At 41.9% G+C, this 27,310-nt stretch overlaps 1 long non-coding RNA gene across 1 annotated transcript; it reads left to right on the forward strand.

Annotated features, from left to right (window-relative positions):
• Window positions 1-377: 377 nt before the first annotated feature.
• Window positions 378-27,019, forward strand: LOC143135312 (uncharacterized). The gene is made up of 3 exons (XR_012988899.1): window positions 378-447; window positions 13,576-13,687; window positions 26,841-27,019. It is a non-coding gene; the product is annotated as an uncharacterized LOC143135312 (long non-coding RNA).
• The last annotated feature ends 291 nt before the right edge of the window (window positions 27,020-27,310 follow it).

Here is a 27,310-nt window from a genome sequence, read left to right on the forward strand (position 1 = left end):
TGCAGAACTTGCCACCACGAAAACTCAGAGAAGGTACATTAACATTTTGGTAATTTGCTAACGTTCTTGCATATTTTTAGACTCATCATTGAACAACCTGATGAAGCAGCACATAAAGTTAGCTAGCTAGTTAATGTTAGCTACTTGTAAGACTGGCTGTGCCGCTTGTATATAAAGCTAACGTTAGACAACGTTGCTAGCTTACTTTGCCTTATACAGCTTTAGTCTGTATGTTTTGAATGGTGTTAAGCCATGCTGTAGCCAAAATGCACGAATTTTAAAATGTCTTTGGGATGTCAGTCAAGATGACGAAGCTAACGTTATTGCCACTGGTTTAAACTGGTTCCAACTCAATTCCACTGAAAAGAGGCCGGCAGCTTCTTAAAAAATTGGAAGACTACGCTAGACCATCAGATCAAATTGCTGAACAAACAGTGTACCAAAATGGTAAGTATATTTTCCCCCACAATATGTTCACAACACGGTAGAGGTTGTAAAACGGCCCCGACGCTAAGCGGAGGGCCGTTTAAACCTCGTAGTAGACTAGGCAGGATTTTGGAAAATGTGCTTATTTAAAGTCCCGAAGGCAAATCATGTTAATTTTTGGCATACAACATTTTTAGGGGTTTTGAAGGGTGCTGAATTCAAATCTTCTGTATGCCAGGCTCAAAAATGTCCCATAATGCCTCAAAATGGAGAAATCCAATATGGCCGCCGCCGCCAGGTCAAAATCTAATTAATCACTTATCTTTTAGACTGTACAAGGTAAAAACCTGAATGTAATGTGCTTTTATAGGTTTTCACATATAGGGAATTCAATGTCATGCTCAGATTTAAGATCAAGACTAGAGAAAATGCTTGAAAATAATGTACATGGTTAAAATTGTCTCGGATAATGAATAATTCATGAAAAAAGAGGACCATGAAACAGGTTGATGGCTTTCTGAAGAATTTACTTGAAACATGTTTAGAAGCAAGGTTGATTACCATATTTTAATTATATATTTATATTATTTATCTGTATTTATCTATTTATCTGTATTTTAACTATTTATTTAATAATGCATATTTACCTATTTATTTAGTAATTAATCCATTCTGTTCTAATCAATTCTTTAAACTTCTTGGTATGAAGAGGTAGGCTACACACTTAGGCTATCCTAATCATCCTCATCCTCCTCCTCTCCAGCAGTGTTCTGACAGGTGCTGCTGCAGCTGCATGACTCCATGCATAACATGCAACTTTTCCTGCAACTGTAGCGCTGGCTTAGACATCCCTTGACGCAACCACAGGAGGTGATCTCCTTACAAGCTTTTGGAATTGGTGAGAGATAGTAGCTGTGGCACTAACTGATCATGCAGATTTGGATGGCCTGATAAGTGTGTGTTGTGTTTGGGCCACCAACATGCTTTCTTGGCAAGGGACGCCCCCCAGTCGTGCATGAATTGTTTAACCCTTAGAACCCTAAGCTGTTTTTAGGGCATTTTCACTACCTTTATTCATAAGGATTTATTCTGGTCATTGTAAGTGCCACACACATATATTATATATTGTTTTTTTCAGGAGAGTTTAGGCTATTCAGATCTGCCATCATTTCATGTATTAATACTAGCATTGATTTTATTTTGATTTTTAAAGAATTAAAATATAAAAAGTGCATTATAAAAATTCTTATATTTCGACATGTATCTCACCACTGCAAGCTCACAGCTCTACATGCATTTCATGTGTGTGTAGGGCAGACTGTCCTGAATCGGGCAATATAATTGCCATGTTGGAGGGATACTCTGGGGCTGAGCAATTTACAGAAATATTTGCTGTGTGATTTACGGAAATAAATGCCATTTTTTATTTAGTGATGAAAAATGACCTTTCTGCGCTCCATATCTGTGACACGAACTGATCTGACCTGACTTGACCCGAGGTTGCGTGTTAGCCTGCGTGCCTGTGTGTATGCAGTCATAATAATTCTCAACTCTTTACTGCATTGCCATGAACAAAGTAAAGGCAAAAAAGGTGTTTATTTGTTGAACAAATTGGGATGCAATGTGAGCCTTGAATTGGATGCCATGCAGGAATTTGCTAGGATCTCAAAACCGGAATATGAACATGCTTTGCCACATGATAGCATTGGATTATAAACATGCTTTGCCACAAGAACAGACACAAACGTGGGGTAAGTCCAGCTATATGAAGTTATTATTTTGCTGTCACTTCGTCTGTTTTATAACCCAGAAGGATGTACTTGGTATCAAATGATAGCTCTGAGTCTCCTCTTTCATCTGACATGCGTGGCATATCTATGCGATCACGGGTCCGCGAGTAATTCAAACGAGAGTAATGAGTGTGCAGCGTTGGTTTGTGTACATGACGTTATTATTTTGCAGTCACTTCGTCTGGTTTTATAAGCCAGAATGATCGATAAACATGGTACCAATGGATAGCCCTGTGCCCCCTCTTTCATCTGATATGCTTGCCATATCGATGCGATCACGGGTTCGCGAGTAATTCAAACTAGAGTAATGTGTGTGCAGGTGAATGCAGAGAAGTATAGACTGTAAATATGATGCAATTTGATTTAATTTCATGATTTTTTTTAATTTTCATACTTGATCGTACAGACAAGTGTGTAGTCTCGTTGGAAAGCCCCACTTCTGCTCTGTCGTGCAATAAAGGTTTCATCTCGCTGCGATGAACCGTTCAGGAGCAATGTAACAGAGAAGAAAGGGTGTGTTTTTTGACGCACTTTGCGTCAATCGGGTTCTAAGGGTTAATTATGCCTATGCACACAAGGGAAGCCCGTTGTCGTTTTTTCTCTGGTAAACGTGCAGGTTCTCCTGTTTCCGAGGGTCCGTCAAGGAAGATGGAAAGAGTAGCCAGGGCGCTTGGGGAGTCCTCAGCAGCCTTACAAGCCTCACTTTTTTCTCTTAGCAAAAGGCCTGCAGTTCCCCATCCTGCTCCTTCTACCAGTCCGCATGAGCTGGAGGAGGAAGATGAGGAGGCCATTGTGGACGTTGAGACTGTTCTTGCGTCTGAGGGAGAGGAGCTACCTTGTGCACTGCCCTGTGTAGCCAGCCCCGTGGGAGGCGAGCTGGCCCGTCTGTTTGAGGAGGTCGTTGGCAGGGAATCCAGGGCTCTTGATATTCCCCTTCCAGAAAAGCCCCTTGCCTCTGCGTCTAGGTTCCACACAGACATGACTGAGCGCCCAGTGGCGGCGCTCATTCCCCTCCTACCAGACTTTAGTGACTTGTTCTGTCACCAGCTTTCCTCCCCAACTACTTTTCATAGGTGGTCTGGCCAGGCTAAGGTGCTTTCCAACATGCATGGTGAAGGGCTGATAGGTTGTGGCTCGCTCCCCCCAGTGGATCAAGCTTTGGAGCCCCTCTTCAACTCCCCCAACTCCCTATTTGGTGGTCCCTCCTGCCTCAGTGCCAATGGCAGGACTATGGAGGCTCTGCTGGGTAAGCTGCATAGGCCCATAGTGATGCAAGCCCGCCTGGCTAACACAGCGGCCTTTCTGTCCCTGTATGTTCGACACCTCTCTGGTCTCTTGCAAAGCAGTGCCGGTGATCCCACTCTTTTGACAGAGCTCCAGTCAGCCTCTGTGTACCTCACTGCAGTGTCTAAGGAGCAGGCAGTGGCATCGGGCCGCTCCTTGCCTCAGTTCTAAGTAGCTAGACGCCATCTCTGGCTGTCTTAATCTCAGCTCCAGCAGGCAGACAGAGAGCGTCTTTTGAGAGTGCCGGTGGAGCCTGGGTCCATGTTCGGCCCACAGCAGGCGCGTGACAGCTGGCCCTGTGCAGAAGAGGTGAGAGGGTCTCTTGGCAGGCGTACCAGGGGCGCTAGGCGCCCTAGAGCATTCACGCCTCAGCCAACACCTACCTTGGGGCATCCGTCTTGGGGGCCGACTGATCACATGCAGCGGCTTCAGGCATTCCAGGGGCGGGGTACCTGCCCACAAGCTGGCTGGGGGGGCCAGCGTGCTAGTGGCCGTGGCCTCTCCAGGCGCCCTTGTCGTTCCTGACAATCTCCGAGCCAGCCAGCCTCACCTCTCAGCTCGATGCATTAACCCTTAGAACCCGATTGACGCAAAGTGCGTCAAAAAACACACCCCTTCTTCTCTGTTACATTGCTCTGGAACGGTTCATCGCAGCGAGATGAAACCTTTATTGCACGACAGAGCAGAAGTGGGGCTTTCCAACGAGACTACACACTTGTCTGTACGATCAAGTATGAAAATTTAAAAAAATCATGAAATTAAATCAAATTGCATCATATTTACAGTCTATACTTCTCTGCGTTCACCTGCACACACATTACTCTAGTTTGAATTACTCGCGAACCCGTGATCGCATCGATATGGCAAGCATATCAGATGAAAGAGGAGGCACAGGGCTATCCATTGGTACCATGTTTATCGATCCTTCGGGCTTATAAAACCAGACGAAGTGACTGCAAAATAATAACGTCATGTACACAAACCAACGCTGCACACTCATTACTCTCGTTTGAATTACTCGCGGACCCGTGATCGCATAGATATGCCACGCATGTCAGATGAAAGAGGAGACTCAGATCTATCATTTGATACCAAGTACATCCTTCTGGGTTATAAAACAGACGAAGTGACAGCAAAATAATAACTTCATATAGCTGGACTTACCCCACGTTTTTGTCTGTTCTTGTGGCAAAGCATGTTTATAATCCAATGCTATCATGTGTTTCTCTATGGCAAAGCATGTTCATATTCCGGTTTTGAGATCCTAGCAAATTCCTGCATGGCATCCAATTCAAGGCTCACATTGCATCCCAATTTGTTCAACAAATAAACACCTTTTTTGCCTTTACTTTGTTCAAGGCAATGCAGTAAAAAGTTGAGAATTATTATGACAGCATACACACAGGCACGCAGGCTAACACATAACCTCGGGTCAAGTCAGGTCAGATCAGTTCGTGTCACAGATATGGAGCTCAGAAAGGTCACTATAAAAAATGGCATTTATTTCCGTAAATCACACAGCAAATATTTCTGTAAATTGCTCAGCCCCAGAGTATCCCTCCAACATGGCAATTATATTGCCCGATTCAGGACAGTCTGCCCTACAACCACATGAAATGCATGTAGAGCTGTGAGCTTGCTGTGGTGAGATACATGTCAAAATATAAGAATTTTTATAATACACTTTTTATATTTTAATTCTTTAAAAATCAAAATAAAATCAATGCTAGTATTAATACATGAAATGATGATACTTGAATAGCCTAGACTCTCCTGAAAAAAACAATATATAATATATGTGTGTGGCACTTACAATGACCAGAATAAATCCTTATGAATAAAGGTAGTGAAAATGCCCTAAAAACAGCTTAGGGTTCTAAGGGTTAAGGCTTGGCTGGAGCAGATCCATGGGTGCTCTCCACCATGACCCACGCTCAGACCTTATGTGCAGAGCTGTCCACCCTCCTGGACAAAAGGGCGATAAGGGAAGTGAGGAGTTCAGACCCCCAAGCGGGGTTCTTCTCCCGTTATTTTCCTGTACCCAAGCACACAGAGGACCTTCGTCCTATTTTAGACCTCAGGGCTCTCAACGTACACCGGTCTCTGAGGTGCAGGTTCATCACAGTTCCGAGGGTGCGGCAGGCCATCAATGCAGGGGACTGGTTTGCTACCATCGACCTACAGGATGCTTATTTTTAGATAGCCATGGCCAGGGCATTGGCAGTTCCTGAGGTTTGCGTTCGAGGGTCAGGTCTTCGAGTTCCAAGTCCCCCTATTTGGAATCTCTCTGGCCCCCCGAACCTTTACCAGGTGCATGGAGGCAGAGGGGGCTGAGGATATTAAACTATCTAGATGACTGGCTCATCTGTGCAACCTCAGAAGTGCAATGCCGCCTACACGTGGCCTTGCTGTTGAAGCACATTCAGGACTTGGGCTTGCGCCCCAATCCCAAGTAAAGCAGGCTCCAGCCTTCCCAGGTCACCACCTTCCTGGGCATGGTCCTGGACTCCAGGAGGGCAACCGTCTCAATGTCTCAGTTGCTTCTGCCTTCGCCTCTTGGGCCTTATGGCCCTTCACATGCGCCCAGTCCAGAGGTGCCTGTTGAGCCTTGGTCTGTGCCCCCAAGGGCCCTCCCAGGCCAAGGTGACTGTGTCCCGCAGGCTTCACAGGGCCCTATACTGGTGGAGAGATCCCGCCAACACCGAGAAGGAGAGTGCCATGGAACCAGAGATTCGTGACTGGGTCGTATTTACAGACGCATCCCCAGTAGGCTGGGGCGCCGTTCTCGATGGTCAGTGCATCAATGGTCTCTGGACGGACCCTTGGCTATCCCAGCACATCAATGTCCTGGAGCTGAGGGCTGCTCTCCTCGCCCTCCGACACTATCTACCGTGGCTAAGATGTGATGGTGAGGACCGACAGCACGTTGACTGCGGCCTACATCAACAGACAGGGGGGCTTGGGGTCTCCAGGTCTTTGCAGCCTGTCGACAGACCTGTGGCTCTGGGCTCATCCCCTGTTCAGCTCTCTCAGAGCAGTTCATGTGCCAGGGGCCTTGTATGCTGCGGCCAACATCTTGTCAAGAGGGGGCCCACATCCCAGAGAGTCGAGGCTCTAGTTAGCTTCTTCCTATTCACAAAGGCTAACTAGCTAACTTTTTTAGTTTCTTACGATATATTAATTATTCAGTTAGCCTATACATAATCCTCACATAACAATATTCACATGCTATTATAGATGTATTACATGGTCCTAAACAAATTGTTGTGATATTATGTTATAGTTTACCTGTTACTGCTGAGCATCATGTGAGAGGAGCGACATAATTGCTAAAAAGTGCCTCCTCAGTGTATAGGTAGAGGGTGTGGCCTCATTCAGGGTTACATATGGGTATTTGTGTGTGTAGGGGTACGGGTAGGGGTGGGATGGGCAAACATGTCATCATAGCACACTGACATCAAAACAATAGGCTCAGGTACAATATTTCAATAGTAGGCAAATCTAGTAGTAATAGCTTAAGAGTTTCAAGCATTTTCTACTAAATAAATAGTTAAAATACAGATAAATAATATAATATAAAAATAAAAAACATGTTTCAAGTAAATTCTTCAGAAAGCCATCAACCTGTTTCATGGTCCTTTTTTCATGAATTATTCGTTATCCGAGACAACAATTTTAACCATGTACATTCATTTCAAGCATTTTCTCTAGTCTTGATCTTAAATCTGAGCATGGCATTGAATTCCCTATATGTGAAAACCTATAAAAGCACATTACATTCAGGTTTTTACCTTGTACAGTCCTAAAGATAAGTGATTAATTAGATTTTGACCTGGCGGTGGCGGCCATATTGGATTTCTCCGTTTTGAGGCATTATGGGACATTTTTGAGCCTGGCATACAGAAGATTTGAATTCAGCACCCTTCAAAACCCCTAAAAATGTTGTATGCCAAAAATTAACATGATTTGCCTTCAGGGTTAATTTATTTTCAAAATTGACCTAGACTTTAGTGCATTAACTTCTGTGAACAGACCACCATGGAGTCCATTATCCCGCTTATTCCACTGTTGCCACTTGCGTTGTGTTCATTTCCTGTTACAATTTAAACGTTTTAATCGCTAAAACTGTCTTGTTTGTAGAACTAATTTCTTCCGATTTTTTCTCAACTCACAGGACAAACTGCCGTTACTAGTTCCAAATGGATGCTACGGCCAAAGGCCAGTCGTTAGGGCTCTTACAGAGTCAACGCGAGCAAGCAACGTTAGCGACGCGAGCGACGTGCTCCCTTTCATAGTTTACACGGTGGACGCAAGCAACGCGGCCGATTAGTGAAATGCAATACGTCGCTCACGCAACAGGGGGTAGCAGTCACTGGTGACTGACATTCTGAGTGATATTCAAGCTGTCTGTAAAAGTTACATCCCAAGAGGCTTTTTTGGAGAGCCACGGATCATATTTAATTTAGAATTCTCAAAAAGACTCCAGTATGACATGGAGACACGTATAAAAAGTAATATCTAGCTTTGTTGGGTGACAAACTATAGACGGGAGGTGAGTGTGATTCGCTGTGCTAGATTGACTGCATACAAGGACACTGGGTCATGTCATGTAAGGAACATGGTACTGTAAATAAACGGAAACATAGCCTACATTGCAAAGCCACTTCAACTTTATTAATATATGGTGAATAAATGTACACTAACACATGTGCACAGCCCCATGGTTTTCTGACGTGACGATGCTAGCACGTTAGCAGCGGTTAGCTAACTATACTAACGTAAGTTATCTACAAGTCTGAAGTCTCCTCCAAGTGACAATCATGTTATACACAATGAATAGCATGTAACCTACAATGTGGAGCTCCATAGACCGTAAAAGAAAGATAATGAAAGAAAGAATGCGTCGCGTATCAAAAACTGGGATGACACATTTTGCTACGCATCGACGCATAATGGCGGCCGAATCGTAGCGATGCGTAGCCTTGCGGGCGCGTATACGCGCCTTAGGGCTCTTACAGAGTCAACGCATCGCTACGCATACGCGCCCGCAAGGCTACGCATCGCTACGCTTCGGCCGCCATTATGCGTCGATGCGTAGCAAAATGTGTCATCCCAGTTTTTGATACGCGACGCACTGACGCATGCAATACTATGCGTTGTAGGTGGGGGCGACACTGCAAGTATTGTACATTATGTCAAGTATATGTTATATTTACAGAAGAAGGTTTGAATACAATGGCCAGAGAAGAGGAAACATTATGCAAGCTTATCTTTCTTTTACGGTCTATGGAGCTCCACATTGTAGGTTACATGCTATTCATTGTGTATAACATGATTGTCACTTGGAGGAGACTTCAGACTTGTAGATAACTTACGTTAGTATAGTTAGCTAACCGCTGCTAACGTGCTAGCATCGTCACGTCAGAAAACCATGGGGATGTGCACATGTGTTAGTGTACATTTATTCACCATATATTAATAAAGTTGAAGTGGCTCTGCAATGTAGGCTATGTTTGCGTTTATTTACAGTACCATGTTCCTTACATGACATGACACAGTGTCCTTGTAACATGCAGTCAATCTAGCACAGCGAATCACACTCACCTCCCGTCTATAGTTTGTCACCCAACAAAGCTAGATATTACTTTTTATACGTGTCTCCATGTCATACTGGAGTCTTTTTGAGAATTCTAAATTAAATATGATCCGTGGCTCTCCAAAAGAGCCTCTTGGGATGTAACTTTTACAGACAGCATAAATATCACTCAGAATGTCACCAGTGACTGCTACCCCCTATTGCGTGAGCGATGTATTGCATTTCACTTATCGGCCGCGTTGCTTGCGTCCACCGTGTAAACTATGAAAGGGAGCACGTCGCTCGCGTTGCTAACGTTGCTTGCTCGCGTTGACTCTGTAAGAGCCCTTAGTTCTATCTCTCCCGTTGTCAAACGGGCGTATCCCAAGATTCTGATGAACTTTAGCTTTGAAACATCGCTTTTACTTAGCCTGCTGTCATATTCACCTTTTTCCGCGCGCAAACATGGGGGCGCTAGCTTTGCCCACATTGTCTCCGAACTTCCGATTGAGCAGTACATCCATTGCGATACATTGAGATAGCAGAGCTCTATCGAGATGACTGGCATCATATATTATGGGTCATCCTAAAGTTTGGAACGTTTATTTAGGATTTTGGTGACTTAAGACATTTCTGTTATACAGCTTTCCAATCTGAAGTTAGGAAAAAAACTGACTTTGGAGCGGCTGTTCTGTAAGTTAGCCTCTCTATCCTCTTCTGCCGTGTAATCCCAATAAGGCTAACTAGACGTAGCTAGCCGACCGGACGTTTAAAGACAAAGTGGAATTTTAAAAAATGGGCGGGGCTGAATAAGGTGAATATCTAGCTAAAAGCCACCTCCGTCATATGCTACAATGTTGCAATGTTCTGAACGTCTGCATTTTACAGCTCGGATGCAACGTGACAGTTCATTTAAAGGAACACGCCACCCAATGTCAGTAGTAATATATGTTCTTACCTTAACTTTCACGAGTTGAGTCATACCTCTCCCTTGTCCGTACGTGCACTCAAACGCTCTGGTGCGCGGCTGGACTGTGTTAGCATGTTGCTATGCTAGCGGGCTTTGACGGCAACTAAGCGTAGAAGTAATCAAAAACATCCACGTTTTACCGACTTAAATACAGTTGCACGAGTAGTTGATAGAAATGCTACGGCCACGCAACGTGAAACGTGGCGATTTTCCAAGCGAATAAACCGGAGAACTACAATGTGTGGCGCAATAGCACTTGGGAGTACTTCGACCTAGCGTAGTAGTATTGTTAACACCTAATTGTAGATCCTATCCACCACAGAGTTTAGAATCCATGCTGGATCGACCCTCAGCCTCTCCCTCCCCTCTGAGCGAGAGAGAGGCACACACACTAGAGATGCGCTGATGGGCTATTATTTCAAACATAACTGCATAGCAAAACTTATCATCCATCAGCCATCCATCAACACCAAAGTTTTTTGACCAATTTTCGAAACGGCACCCGCCGACCATCCGCTGGTTGTTTTAATGTAGGCTATATGGGTGATACAGCGCTGCTGACGTGAGGCTAGAAAGCCCTTGCCTGTTCTAGGAAGACTGATCCAATGCAGCAAATATATTAAAAGGCTAAAGTCGTACATTGGCTATGTTGTAGCCTATCCCCAGAATATCAGCAGCAAACTCAGTCTCTGTCTCGCAAAACAGTCTCCAAATAAAACGCACATCGGCCTGTTGCCTATACTGCCAGCTTGTGTAAATATATCGTCCAAAATGCTTGATTGCATTGCATTCTCCACATTTTTAGCTACATTTTCATGTACCACATCAGCATTTTTGTTCAGTGAATCTTTTGTAAATTGCTTTAAAATGAATTGCGCTGTCTGTCTGAAAAAGACGCGCTCGTGCAGTCAAAATGAATGGGAGTCTTCAGAACAGGCTTTCAGTCACCCTGACATAACAGTGTGTAAAGTAGCCTATAATGTGAATGACTTGTTATTTTATCAAGGATTTCTTTCTTTTTGCAAAAAATAAAGTACAATAGGCTTTAATTAGTAGGCCAGGAGCATGTTGAAATTATGTGGCAAATTGCGTTTTTTATTACAATGATAAAATTGTAAAAGGACGTGACCGAAGCTGAGGCAAGCCAGGCAATAGGCCTATGGGCCCGACGGTAATTGTAAAGCAATTTACAAAAGATTCACTGAACAAAAATGCTGATGTGGTACATGAAAATGTAGCTAAAAATGTGGAGAATGCAATGCAATCAAGCATTTTGGACGATATATTTTCACAAGCTGGCAGAAAAGGCAACAGGGCGATGTGCGTTTTATTTGGAGACTGTTTCGCGAGACAGAGACTGAGTTTGCTGCTGATATTCTGGGGATAGGCTACAACATAGCCAATGTACGACTTTAGCCTTTTAATATATTTGCTGCATTGGATCAGTCTTCCTAGAACAGGCAAGGGCTTTCTAGCCTCACGTCAGCAGCGCTGTATCACCCATATAGCCTACATTAAAACAACCAGCGGATGGTCGGCGGGTGCCGTTTCGAAAATTGGTCAAAAAACGTTGGTGTTGATGGATGGCTGATTGATGATAAGTTTTGCTATGCAGTTATGTTTGAAATAATAGCCCATCAGCGCATCTCTAGTGTGTGTGCCTCTCTCTCGCTCAGAGGGGAGGGAGAGGCTGAGGGTCGATCCAGCATGGATTCTAAACTCTGTGGTGGATAGGATCTACAATTAGGTGTTAACAATACTACTACGCTAGGTCAAAGTACTCCCAAGTGCTATTGCGCCACACATTGTAGTTCTCCGGTTTATTCGCTTGGAAAATCGCCACGTTTCACGTTGCGTGGCCGTAGCATTTCTATCAACTACTCTTGCAACTGTATTTAAGTCGGTAAAACGTGGATGTTTTTGATTACTCCTACGCTTAGTTGCCGTCAAAGCCCGCTAGCATAGCAACATGCTAACACAGTCCAGCCGCGCACCAGAGCGTTTGAGTGCACGTACGGACACGGGAGAGGTATGACTCAACTCGTGAAAGTTAAGGTAAGAACATATATTACTACTGACATTGGGTGGCGTGTTCCTTTAAACTTCACAACGAGTTCGGCGAATTAATATACAAGTGTGATACGGCCAAAAAAATGGATCTACTTCATAGGTGTGCAGATAAGTAAGGGATAATGTATAGAACGCCGGTCATTATGGGGAAAATAAGTCCTGACAGGGCGAACCGGACCCCGACGCGCCAGCGGAGGGGTCTTGTTTCGCCCTGAAGGGGCTTATTTTCCCATAATGACCGGCGTTCTATATATTATCCCGCTTATTATACGGCTACTTGCCAAAACGAAAAAATAAACTCCATGATATGTCTCTTTACACTTATTTGTTACTGTTTCGTCGTGGCTTTTGCTGAGAAACAAATAGTTCGCAACACACGCTGAACTTGAATCAAACATTCTTTAGAACACAGCTGATCAACCGTCTGCTTTCACTTTTGAATGAAGTTCCAAGCGCAAACTCCGTTGCAGCGGTCATTCTTGTTTTCAGAGGTCCTTTCCCAAGAAATAATGACCGCTAGAACTTTCGGAAATCCCATTCAAGTCAATGGAGCATTCTACTTGCATTGTGAAGAGCCGTATAATAACATACGGTTAATGGTCGTTCTAAATTACGTAGGACAATGGGAAATTCAACCAAGCAGTGGAATAACCTGCTATAAATTACAGCATATTGTAACAGGAGTGAAAGGGCATTCTTGTAACCCAGGTAAACTAGGAAGTAGCGTTGCTGCGGTCGAGGGATCGAGAAATAGGCAAGTCAGCATCTGCAGTCATGAATAACTTACCAGTCAACATTTCTTTTGCAATTAATAGAATCTGTAGCATGCAAATCAAACCAGCTATTAGCCTAACTGAAATAAAACCATGATATATCTAGGTATGGTGAAGGGTATGTGATGGGGGGCTATCTATCTATCTTTTAATTACAAAGGGCAAGGGAACTTCATCAGGATGCATAGTATCCTGAGTCCATTCAATAACTGGCCTTTAAAAATTAAAATCTGCCTGCCTCTATGGGATTTTAACATAGGGGGTTCCTTACTTATGCCCCCTGTATTTTAAGGAATAACATTTATTAATTTACGATACCTGGTTCATTCACAAAGTATATTGGTGTGTTTAAAGGTTGGATTTTTTCCTCATTTTTTAATTGAGGCATTAAGATCAATTTCCAACAGATGATTTATTGTATTCCTCTGGTTGTCTTAACTTATGCACAGTTGATGGTTTTATAAAGACACCCCTACACCAATAAATAGTTAATGTAGACTGTCACACAATGGTAAGTGGAACATTGGCCACAGCTTGTAACAACTTCATTTTTTACCATTCTTTGTGTAACTTGGGAATTACAACAGAAAGGAACACGTTTCAGCTAATCAAAATCAATGACTGGAACTGTCAGTTTCAGAGCTATTATTACCACACTGATAGATTGATTTTGCTTTTTATTTGCAGCCTACGTTATGCACTGTGGAACGCTCTGTGGATGGACAGCTGTGGAATCCGCAAAGGTCAAGAAGGCTTTTGTTACGAGGGCTGGAGGTTCCAAAACATCCATGAAGCTGGGGTCATTTTCTCTTATTTTAAATTATTTCCAATTGTGGTGAGCATTATTGGTGGGCTTTTTATAAAGGGTAGGCCTCTATTGCACTAAAATTATTCAACCTTTATACAGTTAACATCAAACTGTGTAGCTACGAAAGCTACAAAATCACATTGTCATAGAAATGATAGAGGCGAAATTTCCACTATAGGTTTTATGAAGATATTTTACAGATGGGCTGAACATACATCAATACATCAAAAGTAAAAAAAATGACATGGCCAAAATGATTAACTCACCAACAATATTTGTTGTATGGTGTATACCAGGGATCACCAAATGGCGGACCGCGACGTGATCCTATCCGGACCCAGACCATAATAGCCTAATTTAGATTTTCACGTAAGATTTCAAAGCTGCGCTAAATGTTTCGTTGGTTAGGATAACAGCATTTACTTCAGGAGCTTCAGGAACCATCATTTCGCTTGCTGCTACTCAGCCAGTGAAATCTGTGAATTCTGATAAATTCGAGTCAGTGAGTAAAGTAGCCTACTATGGGGAAGAGACTGATAGCCTGAAACGAGCGAGGAGAGGAGACGGGACGAGAAACAATCAGATGGATATCTAAGTTAACGATAACTAAGTTATTTTCAAATCATCGATTGCTCAAAGAGGAGGAAGCTAGACAGCGAGAACAGAGCTTTATATAAAGATACGGGGGCAATACCACGCAAAACTGTCACGTCCGTAACGCCAACTAGGCTAAATATGGATGTGACAGTTTTGCGCAGAATTGCCCTGGACCTCTTCTATTCTGAGACAGCCGATTTTTAAAAGCGCCAATTTGAAGCACCTCTACTAGACAAAGCATATTGAGCAAGCATAGGGTAGGCTAGGCCCATTCAACAGTGAACTGAGACCACAGAATATTTTACGATTTAAGAAGGCAATATGATTGATCCACCACAATCTAGTTAAGCCGACATGCATTCACTGCCCAAAAACGTGATGTTCCTGGGTTTCCAGGATTTCGGGTCAACATAAAAAAAACTAAAAAAATTAAATTAAACTTGCTGATTAATGGGTTCAAGGAACCAGCCTGGTCTCAGCTCAAATTTTATTTTAAGTTCACGTTAAGATCTTTAAAATAGCCAAGGCTACTCAGTTTTATTCCCCAATCACTCTTATCTTGCCTTATTTCTCCTCATTTCGAATGTTGCCTTTTAGGCTACTTATTTTATTTCACATTAAACATTAGGCCTAGGCCTACAATCTTCTTGAATTTCCCCTTGGGGATCAATAAAGTATCTATCTATCTATCTATCTATCTATCTACAACTAGGCTCCATCCATCCATCCTATATTATATATACACAGTGGCGATTCTAGACATTTTTAACAAGGGTGGCACTAGAGGCACTGATTCAAGGGTGGCATGAGGCAAAACATCCAGATAAACAGAAAGAGGCTCAAGATGTGAAATTAGCACAAATACATTAGGGAAACCAGATGCAAACATCATACTCATAAATTGAAGGACAAAAAAACACAAATACCTTACTCTCACATGAAATGTCTTTGTATTTGAATAAAATTTAATACAAACATATTAAAGTTAATTATCTAAGTTGTCTGTCACTGGGCTATGCTGTTCTAAAACAAATTCCATCATGGGGACATTAAAATATAATCAATTTTATTATATTACTGTAAATGAAGATATACAAAATATACTCATCCAAGACATTTCCCCCACTCTATGGCCATCTATTTTTGTAGCTGTTACAATAATTTGACCTGTTTTTTTTGTCTATTTGTTTATTTTCTCAAGAAACTTGAGGTTGGTATGAAGGAGTGTATTGTGGATGTGAGCAATTTCATCTTCCTGAATCTCAATATTATGATCACAACAAGTCTGGGCAAATTATTAATTAAATTTTCACGTGGGGTAACTTGTTGCAGGGCAACCATAACCGGTTCCATGTCTTCCGATTAGATTATTAATCATCAGTTTCTTGAGAACTTTAAAGTTCTCAAGAAACTTGAGGTTGGTATGAAGGAGTGTATTGTGGATGTGTGCAAACATTGTGCACGTTGCACATGGTGCAACTTCTTGCAGGGCAACCACATAACCGGTTCCATGTGTTTGAATTGGATGACTTCCATGTGTTTGAATTGGATGACTAAAGTTCTCAAGAAACTTATCTCCCTGAATCTCAATATTCTGATCGCAACAGCCCACATTCTGCCTTCAATCCAGCGAGACAAGTGAAATAAATGTTTTTTTTTTTAAAGCTGTCATCGTCATAGGCACGATATTTAGGCTACCTCTGTTAAGCCTACACAAAGTTGCGTATTAAGGAGTATTTCCTGATCGGGGAAACCTTTCGTTCCGCAGTTCAATTGTGCCGCAGGCCAATAAAGGCAAGTGTGTTTGCCACTTACATTTCTGACGTCTGACACTTCACACTGCTGCAAGTGCATCAAGAAAGGTCCCGCCTTACACCATGTTAATGGCCAATCGTAGACTAGGATTTGGGGTGGCACCTGGGGTGGCCTGTGCCACCCGGAGCCACCCCTCTGGCTCCGCCCCTGTATATATATTATACATACATACATATACATAGCCTAAACATTATGATGCTCCGGACCTTTGCTTGAGGAAATTTTCCGTAACGACCTCGCTGAAGATTAATTGAATACCCCTGGTGTATACTGTATTTTCTGTATTTTGTTTTTGTTCTTGACAATTGTCAGTGTCTCTTGAGTGATCAGAGCTAAATGTTTTGGGCTAATTTAGATGTGATATTGAGTAATTGTCTTTGATTTACCGGATTGACCCTAAAGCACTCCTTGTTTACAAATCACTTAAAGGACAAATCCGGTATGAATTGATCCATAGCTCTTGTTGGAAATCACTGTGTGCTGTTCATAGGAAAAAGAAAATGTGGCACAGCCAATTCTGAGTTATGGACAGGGAAGTATAGCCCAGAGCCGTATAGAAGTACTTTTGGTATTCCTGACATAATGCAGGGTAGCCGCGGGGTCTTAAAAGTCTTTAAACGGTCTTAAATGTCATGTTCCTTAATTAAGGTCTGAAAAAGTCTTAAATTCCGTTGCCAAAGTCTTAATTTTTTAAACGAAGGTCTTCAATTTTAATTATACTAGCCTGCAAGCAAGGTGAAATGGGGGAAAAAACTAGCCTGGTGGGCCATCCTATATCATTGAAATGTATAGTCTGGAATCGAGCCATTCACCTCGCTTAATCCAAGGGGCGGGCAGAGAATTGTCTTTCAAACTGCCTAGGCATGCAATAGGCCAGCGCTACGACCATATCCGTATCCGGTCGGCAAAACGGCAAATACATCCTTCTTCGTAAGGAATGACTTAAGTGCATTGTGTTGCTCAACTTTCAAAGAAAAGCACAAGTCCAACTCCTCCAAAGTTGACGCCAACGCCGATTCAAACAACCGCTCTTCGTTTGCCATAGCCACCTTCCTTGTTGTTCACTGTCGCAGGACTGTCGCCATCCTGTTAAGCCCGCCTTAAGACTCTCTAACAAAATAGAGCGATGTGATTGGATGACGTCCACGGCGTCAGCCAATAGAAATCCCTATGGTTTGATACTAGACGTACAGGCTGAGCACATTAATTTGCCGCCGCTAGGGTGCGTCTAGATTTCTAGGCTAGGAAAAAACAACAACAATGTGAAAATTCAACAGGGGGTTGATTAACGTCAGAGATCGTCTAATTTAGTGTTGCACGGTGCACCGATACTACAAAAGTGTCGCAATAGCTATTAGCAGTTGTCACAATACCTAATTTTATTAGTATCAATACTTTTAAGAATGACCGTGTTCTTGTTTGTGTGCACAAGGCATGCTTCTAGTGCCTCCTCCCCAAGCCTGTGGCTGTGCGTCTTTTCTCCTCACACACATATGCGCAGCTGTCGTGCCATAAACAGCGAGACATGGCTGCTAGTTTAGCTTAAGTGATTCTGTGGTAACACATAATAATAGGCTAATATCAAGTTGATTTGCTCACTTGCACCTCTCAACTTTGTGTTGCTAACCTACCTAGGCTATGAGATGCACGTAGGTCTACTATTGGGTTTAATGTCATTTAGAAATAGGCAGCGCAACCTTTGCAAACTTTTACATCTGGAGAGAGCTCCTTGCTAACTAATTCTGCTAGCTCAGGTCATGTATGTCATTTGTAATTAGTGCTAAAATCATTATTGAACATGATCCCTTCTATGAACTTGATAGTTTTTTATTTACATTTATTTTATCTAATGACAGACAACAATAAATTGCATCCACATATCCTTATGCATTATGTGCAACTATTATTCACTAGCCTAAAACCGTGAGACTGAAGGCTACAGTAATTACTCACGTATTTCTTAAAGTGACAAACACTCAATTACACCTAGGCCTACACACCACATTAAAATTTGCCTAGGTGTAATAGTTTAAAAATACTAAGTATTCAAATGACTAAATATGTTTAGCAATTAAGCAGATTAATAGTAATTATGCAGATTAAAAAATACTATACATTTACTGTACACTTTATATGAATTCGAAGGTATATGAAATAGAAACATGAAATAAGCCATAATTTTCCGTGTGTGTGGAAAGAGTCAAGCAGAATCTAGGATGCCCACTGGTGTGAATGATAACACTATATTCAATATTACTGATGATGTCAAGGTGGTCTGGGCCCCCAAATCAAATACATTTTTTAAGAATTATCGAAGAAGTATCGAAATCGCAATTCTTGATGTGGTATCGGTATCGAAACAATAATTTTGGTATCGTGGCAACTACACTAGTCTAATTTCTTAGGATATGCGCAAACAATACTTTGGGTTTTCCCACCGCCAGCAATGAATCAACATAATCAGTCGAAAGGAGAGGACAGCACATCATGGGGAAGTGTTGTTTTAATTGTCATTATGGATTTGATCTGGTGTTTTACAACCGCATAATGCAGACATGTCAAAGTCAAGGCCCGCGGGCCGGATCCGGCCCGCGAATGAATTATCTACGGCCCCCGGGATGATATTTGATTAGTATTAGAACCGGCCCGCAGGCCACAGCCGCCGGGTGCTGTTTTGCGCATCAATACTCATTCCCCGCAATGCAACGGTAGCCCACAAACTTACTGCGGCGCCGCAAGTGGGCCTCGGCTTCATTATTCATCAGTATTCAGTCAGGGCAGATCTCAACTTTCAGCTACCCCCCTCCCCAGTGTTGTGCCTGAACGCGATCATTGAACGAAAGTCACTCGTTCATATGTATTTTGAGCGAACGTGAACTGAACGTACTGTATTAGGCTACTACTGCCTGATGAACGTCACTGTGAACTCATTCATTCTGGTGTCTGAACGGCACGCTCTTTCAGTTTAACTTCGTTGAATAGGGTGCCAGATTTCTACAGAGCCTTCCACGCGAAAACCCGGCTAAAACACACCGTAAAAAGGCCTTAATATGGCAGCATGCAGGTCACCATTTGTCAAACTATGGGCCGCGGTCTGCAATGTGGACAATGGTCTGCAGAGTGAAATTATTCCCGTGCCATCGTCTGATAATTTGCTGCGCAATTGGTCAAGGAGCCGCGGACAGAAAAAGAAAACAAACATTTCTGCAATTAGTAGGAAATACTTGTTAATTTGGTGTCATCAAACAGAGGCATAGAATTAAGTCGTGGTATGAGCGTTTATTCAATGCATGCGTGTGCACGTTGGTAGCAAAGCTAAGCTTCAACCTATTGATTGGAAGGCTAATTATAAAACGACATTTAATAGAACGACGTGGATTTATGCAACTTCCATAAAAACAGAGCACAGACTATATAAAACACTGTTTGGCATTAAGTATTAAAGTCAGCCAAAAGCTATTAATTAGTCTTAGTTAAAGATAGTTAAAGATCTCCAGATCAGTGATTTACGCATGATGATGACCCGCAATTTACCATTCACACAAGCTGGTATTGTGTCTCCTGAATCCTTACATTCAGGCATTCAAATTAAATGTAATTAAATAACATATAAATATTCTATCAGTGTATGATGCTTGCATGAGGGAAACATCCCAAAACAACGGCACCCATATAACTGCAGTTGTTTTGAGAAGTATTTCTCATGCAAGCATCATGCAACAATGCAAAAACAATGAAACTATTGTAGGCCTAATTATATTTTACATTAGTAAAGCAGTACTCTGATTCCCAAACTTTTGTGAACAATCTTAGCACTTTAAACATTGACTGTTTTGAAGTGCATGTATAGCAATATAGTATAAAAATAATAACAATTGTGATATCATTATGATAATTTAATGGGGGGTGGGAGGAGGGGGTGGGTTCATGTAGGTGGGCCCTATGACCCCAAAGTATGCCTTGACTGGGCCTCAGGTCAAAGAAGTTTGAGAAAGGCTCATGTAGACGACAAAGCAGCAAGGAGGCATCATATGATCATTTAAACAAGTTTTATGACAAGGTCGGTGAGGATGGGAAAAATCGTACATTTGTGCAAACTTTGCCTGCACTTCAGTCACAGTCATTATTCATTTAATCATTAAATAAAATACAGTACACGTCTTGGTTCAATAGGTTACGTGCAGTCATTTTAATATGTTTTAATAAACATTGAACCAGTCCGGCCTTCGGCTTGTAGCAAATTTGTTTTTTTGGCCCTCTAATGTATTTGACTTTGACATCCCTGGCATAATGGGTGTGATGTAGGTCTTAATTTTCATGTAAGTGGTCTTAAAAAGGTCTTACAAAAAGTCTTATTTGGGGTGGTCAAACCTGGGGAAACCCTGTAATGGAAAGAAGATACCGAAGGCTTTTTTGCCATATTGAGTCAGCTTTACTTTCTTGTCCATAACTTGTCTAGGTTATGACACATTTTATTATTCTTTGTCCTTTGGACAGTGCCTGGTGAGCTCGAACAACAAGGCTTTGAATCAGTTTACACCAGATTTGCCCTTCAATGAGACTGTGTGACATGTTCCAGCAATACTCATCACTAGGGTTGGGCACCGAAACACGGTTCTAATATGGCACCGGTGCCGACGCAAACGGTAGTAACTGCATCGAATAACAACGTGCCTCATTTCGGTGCTTAAATAGCGTTTTTAAAAAAAAAATTTTTATACGAGGCATCACTGCATGTCATGCGCCATCTCTAATGTCTTGCTCTGATAGCAACACATCCAGACACAGTTAGCTAACATAAACACTGGATGTATAAACCAGAGGGGTGCACCACATAGGCCAGTGGACAGTGTTTGACAGCTTGCGTGAGTGAGCCCAAGTAGCTTGCTTTAACGCGATATCGCGAGCTCCTGTCAAAATCTAGCAGTGGGCCTGCCTAACTACACACAAGCAAAAGGCTATGAAACAACAGTAGCCTATATGTTACACAATATCCTTGCTAATGCGCTAACTGGCATTTATTTGAAATGTTATCAGCAAAGTTGTAAGGTGAAAACTTTATTTCACGGTGTGTTCTAAACAACATAATGGCATGATATTAATCTTTCATGTGCTTTCAGGAGGCCCATATAGCATCACAATGAAAATCGTTTGGGTTTTATCCGATACCGGTGCTCAATCGATACTTTTAAAACGGTGCCGGTGCCGAAACGGTGCCTGAACCGGTACTTTCTTTTTAAAATGTTTTAAATTAAAATGGTCTAAAGCTTGAATTGCTTTTTTATTGATAAGACAAATTTAAACATGAAATTGAACTGTTATATTCAATTTACTATCAATATCTCCAGGGGCGTAGATTTGCGTGGGGACCGAAGGACGTGTCCACACCAATGTCAAATTACGACTGAAATGTCCCCACCAATATTCAGGTTGAAATGGGGGAAAAGCGCTCACATGCGCTACACAAAGAGTTAAATCATTTCTCACTTCAGTGCTACGGATCATCTCGTACAGATCTTGTAATGTGCAGCAGCCTATAAGAGGAAATCGCGCTGATTTGAAGTTACCTATAATAACTACCAGTGAGCCGCAGTCTCCTGCGCAGCATCGCTTCAGCTTTACTTCACTAAGCATGAAGTGCGTCCAAATTCACCCATTCTTTTCTGTTGAACTCCTCGAGAAGTCGGCTACTCATCACACATGTGTCACATGAAAGAGCCTTTTCTCAGCTTTTAAACGGTGCTAGCTAGCCACTGTTTACTGTGATAAACAGTTCGCGAGAAAAATAACTTCAAGAGATTTAATAATTATTCTCTGCGCCCATCTCCACATCCATTCGTCTCGGTGGAATATCGTAGGCCTACACACTCTTCACGCAACACATGACAAACCATATATCAGAATAAACAGCAGACCTTACCGAACACAAAGGTGTAATGCATTCCCGTGTATAGTTAGCTGTTCCAGAGTAATCCGGTTTTGAAATAAATTATAGCAAAATTCAACATGGTCTTTCGGCTGCATTTCTTAAAACTGAGCTGTGCTTACATCGCCTAGATATCTGTAACTATTAGAATCAAAGAATATACAGGCAGCTCACGGTTAAGAGTTTGTCAATGTAGCCTTAATGATTTCTTTTCACAAAATGCTAAGCATGCATGTATTTAAGTTTCTTAAAACTGAGCTGTGCTTAAATGGGCATGATTTCATAACAGACCAAATAGAAAATAAATGTTAAATATAGCCTACATATCTGTAGCCTACATATTAAAATCAGATTATGTAGGCTACTCAGTGTAGTTAGATCAAGTTGGACAGTAGCACATTTTAATCATGGATAGTAGTTGGACAGTAGCACATTTTAATAATTTTAGTGGCTGGTGAAAGAGTTGAGTGTTTTTTTTCGGGGGGGGGGGTAGTGTCCCCACCAAAGCTCAGACCAAACCTACGCCCTTGAATATCTCATTGCTCCTACGAATAATACATTTAAATGTTAAAACAGCTTGCCATGCATGCACACACAATGGTAAGCTCTGCTTTCAAGTTTACCCAGTGTAGGCGGTTTGCCATAAAGTATGTTAAAACCGCTTGCCATAGAACTGCCAGGTCATGGACAACGGCATTTGCAAGCAAGCTAATCTAACAGGGAACAGGGACTAACAGTTAATTCAGTGTGTTCCCAAATGCTTCAAGAAATGTCATGTCTTAACCCATAACACGCAATAGTTTTGAACATGTCGGTGTTGAAGTGTTTAGATTCCCAGCGCTAGCCTAGGCATTTTAACAGCAACTATGGCTATGCGCTAACACCAGTCAGCTGAGTTTAATTAGCGATAACTACGGAGATGGTTTTGTAGCCTCTTTGACAGCTCAGTGACATCAGCCTAACCTTATGTTTTTGCCAGCGAACTTTTAACATGATCTTCATGTTAGGAGCAATGAGATATCTATCTATAAAGCAAGAAGCGTCTGTGTGTATGTGTGTGTGTGTGTGTGTGTGTGTGTGTGTGTCTGTGGCACGCATATCTCGCTGACTGTTTGTCAGACTGATTACAAACTTGGCAGGTGTCTTGCTACGGGCATGAGTAAGTGCACTGCCGAATTTGACATTGTTTGAATAAGAAATGCAAAAGATATCGTTAAATAGCCTATATCGGTAAAAGAAGCACGCATTGGCTTTCGCCGCTAGCCACTCCCCCTGCCACACAGCACTGTAGGACTGTAAGCTACCAGTGAGGATAGAAGCAGGGCTTTGGCAGAATTGGATCGCCAACACGCCAACTTGCCAACACAAACAGGTAGGCTATATGCAGTGGCTCTTCAAAATGACGTAAAAAATTATGTGCAATAAGCGGACACTTCGAATAGCCCAGGCTACTTTGAACTGTCTTTAGACTTTGAATAAGCACACGACAATTCAAACTGCAAGGTCCTAAATTGAAACGAGCGATAATGGTCCCGAATCAAAGAACGTCCCAGAATGCCACACATGCAAAGCATAACCAGCGACAAGCAACGAGTGGCAGACAGTGTGATGTCACTTATGAATAGCCCAGGTTACTTTGGACTGTCTTTAGACTTTGAATAAACAAACGACAATTCCAACTGCAAGGTCCTAAATTGAAACGAGCGATAATGGTCCCGAATTAAAGAACGTCTCAGAATGCCACACATGCAAAGCATAACCAGGCAGCGACAAGCAACGAGTGGCAGACAGAGTGTGATGTCACTTATAGGCACCCAGAGACTGTTTTTGAGTCACACCGTTGCAAATTCCATATGATGCATCATTCCACAAAATGGTTTGTTTTCTCTATCATCAAGTTATTCAATAGGCTAAGCATATAGCCTTGACTCAAAACAGCTGTTAGGATTATGTCATTTTGATTTGTAAAAAATGTCACATGCAGCCGTGCTTAAATTCTGCTCACTTCACATTTATTATATTATTATATTATCTGTAGGCCTATTCATTATTGAATGCTTACCTGGAATTATGTTTTTCCCTATCATCCTATTTTTAAAGCAGGCCTACCTGCAGGCATGTAATTGGGCTACAGGAATAGCATGTTTGAACGGGCACTAGACTTGTAGTCAAGACCGCCTAAACCGAGACCAAGACACTACCAAGACCAGAGGGTATCAAGACCGAGACCAAGACGAGACCAAGGCCAAGACAGACTGAGTCAAGACCAAGACAAAGTCGAGACGAGACCGAGACCAAGACCGAGACCAAAAAAACAAAAAAAAAACCAGCTAGCGAGCTAGTGTTACCAAAGTCTTTTTAGGCATGTCCCTCCACTCGGGGTACTCATCGGGCATCCTATTCAGCAGAAATGCGCGTGCGCAAGGCTTCACCACACCAACCGTGCTCCAGTGTCGAGTTCACAACACATGATTGGCACAATGTCTGCACAACACAGCACATAATTGGCTCAAAGTAGTCAACTCACACCACATGATTCGCTCAATGTATACACATGTCGACATTTTGGGGAGGAAGGGGTGGGATATGTGTAGACAACAGCCATATTGGCGTTGCAAACTAGCCCCATGCATTTCTATGGAGGATTTTTTGAGTGCTGTGTCTCCACATTAGAAAGTCTCTGGTGTTACACCATAACTTGCATCAATTGAATAAGAGCAGCATACTGGGGCAGGGTTCTCAAGTTTTGAGCTCAGCTTGGAGTGAGATTGGGGGGGGGGGGGGGTGCACTCACTCACTCACTAATTATAAAAAAAAATTGGAAAGAAGCATTAACCCTTTGAGACCTTGAATTTGTCATTGTAATCTATACATCCTATATCTTGTTTTTGTCTGGGAAAGTATAATGCATAGCCTATGTCTCTTATGTCAGCCTTATCAAGGGAAACCATTTGTTTTTTTATGTCACCATTTTTTCATATTTAGGTGGGATAGATTGGAATCTTGAAATATAATAATCGTGACGCTGGGATATTCTATGGCTCACCAATTTACGAGATGTAGGCCTATATGTACTGAGTGAGACAAATATTTTATTTATTAGGCTAATTGCTTTATTCACTTGAGTAGCCTATATTGTCACTGAATCATTAGACTAAGCATGTGCATGCCGAAACCGAGGACAGCAAGTTCATTATACATTATGGTGGTTGGCAGGTCATTGTCTGCAGCAGTCCTGTATGTTTAGAAAAAAATGTAGGCCTATGTGTAGCATACTCGCTTAAATTGATAACACTCGTTAATAATAGCTAATTTTCATTCATTGTTGACATGGTCCATGGAGGATCAGATGGGTGTCCCGGGACCTGATGAACACGGCGCTAAAAAGCACAAACGAGTGCGAAAGTTGCAGCCGTGACGACAGGGAAAGTGCAGGCAGCCACGAGAGTGATTGGTCGTGTAAAATGAACGTTGCTGATGTCTGGCTGACACAAAGCTATAACGACACAATCATTAGGTTTTCTTAATGACCGACAGTTTAGTTTAGTTTATAGATAAGAAATAATTTTGCAATAAAGTAGGCTAGGCCAAATGTTCGTGAAAAGGCTTGATTTACACACCCTGTAAAGTACCATAAGTAGGCTGGTTTACCAAATGACAGACAGTTGAATTTCTGAATAAAAAGAATGTTGGTGCAGTTTTGAAATCTTAAACGTGTAACCCCACACAAGCATAACGTGGTTGTAGGGAGGGGATGTGCTATTTTGGAATTTTACCCGGATACAACGAATAGCCTACTATTTTTTGATTGGATGTCGGTGGCTATTTATTTTTTTGATTTTGCTGGTGAGTGGTGCGCTAGTTCTGAACCCTGCGAGAAATCCTCTCGTATCCCTGCGCCTCCTCTAATAATTATGCAGATACCTTGACATCCCTAGTAATATTTCTGCGTGAGAAATGCAAGGTATGGTGTGACCGGTCTCGAGACATCCAACTCTAACGGGCACTGCACTAGTTGATAGTAAATTGAATATAACAGTTCAATTTCATGTTCAAATTTGTCTTATCAATAAAAAAGCAATTCATGCTTTAGACCATTTTAATTTAAAAACATTTTAAAAAGAAAGTACCGGTTCAGGCACCGTTTCGGCACCGTTTTAAAAGTATCGATTGAGCACCGGTATCGGATAAAACCCAAACGATACCCAACCCTACTCATCACTTAAACCTCACTGATCACAGGAGAAATGTTCCTGTTGAAACCCACTATCAGAACTAAACAAGGCAACGCTGCATTTAGTTGTTATGCGTTCTGACTATGGAGCCAGCTCCCAGATGACAAAAAAAATTGCCCAAATTACTTTTTTGACATCAGGACTCTGAACTAAACTATTTTCAGATGCCCTTTTTTTTTTAACACTGAATAGGCTTAGTCCAACCAAAACAAGGTTTTGCCTAGTGGTAAGCTGGATAGGGGTTAATCCTAGCCTGACAATACAGTTTACTCACTAGATGAGGTGAGGGAATTCAACAAACTTGTTTAAGCTTGACAAATATATCAATACAATCTGTTTTTCAATTGGGCAACATATAGCAAATGTGAGTGGTAGCTATCACATCCCCCATTCTGTGTTTAAGTGATTAATAAGGTGTGTCTGATCTTTGTGCTGTATCAAAATTCCCACAGTTATGAAAGCAGACGGTCAAACAAATGTCTTACTTTGTATTTTTGAGTGGCTCACAAACTAACAATGTTCTATTTTATGCTCTTCTCTCCCTCCTCCCTTTGGTTGGTTCCACCACCAGGATAAAAGACGCAGATTGACCAGCCCACGCTTTCATCCACCATTGTACACAGTATGGCACGCTTTGGCACAAGTTCAGTTTGTTTATGTTATTGTTTATTAGTTAATTTCTCCATGTTGTATGATTTATAGATAGACTTAAATTGTCATTGTGCAGTTGGTCCGTATAATGCAATTTGCTTCTGCAGCTTTTAAAAATAATACTCACATACACACTCACACACACAAAAAAAAATAAATAAGAATACACATTATAAAAAGAACATATCAAGGCATTAACATGCTTCCATTGCTTGAAGTCCATTTTAAAGTGCAACTGTGCAAGCTCCCATTGCTTAAAGTCCATTTTTAAAGTACAACTGTTTTGCTTTGTTTTATAAAATAAAAGTTTGAAATGCTATGGAGTGCCCTATTTTTTGACCCTCAAACTGATATCTCAATTGTAACTCCTACTTCTCAACAGTTTCTCAT

This window comes from Alosa pseudoharengus, unplaced genomic scaffold (assembly GCF_046254945.1).
Source record: "Alosa pseudoharengus isolate Yale_2024_CS ecotype anadromous, Long Island Sound unplaced genomic scaffold, YU_APseudo_1.1 YU_APseudo_1.1_scf_2, whole genome shotgun sequence".
In the NCBI taxonomy this organism is placed as follows: domain Eukaryota; kingdom Metazoa; phylum Chordata; class Actinopteri; order Clupeiformes; family Clupeidae; genus Alosa; species Alosa pseudoharengus.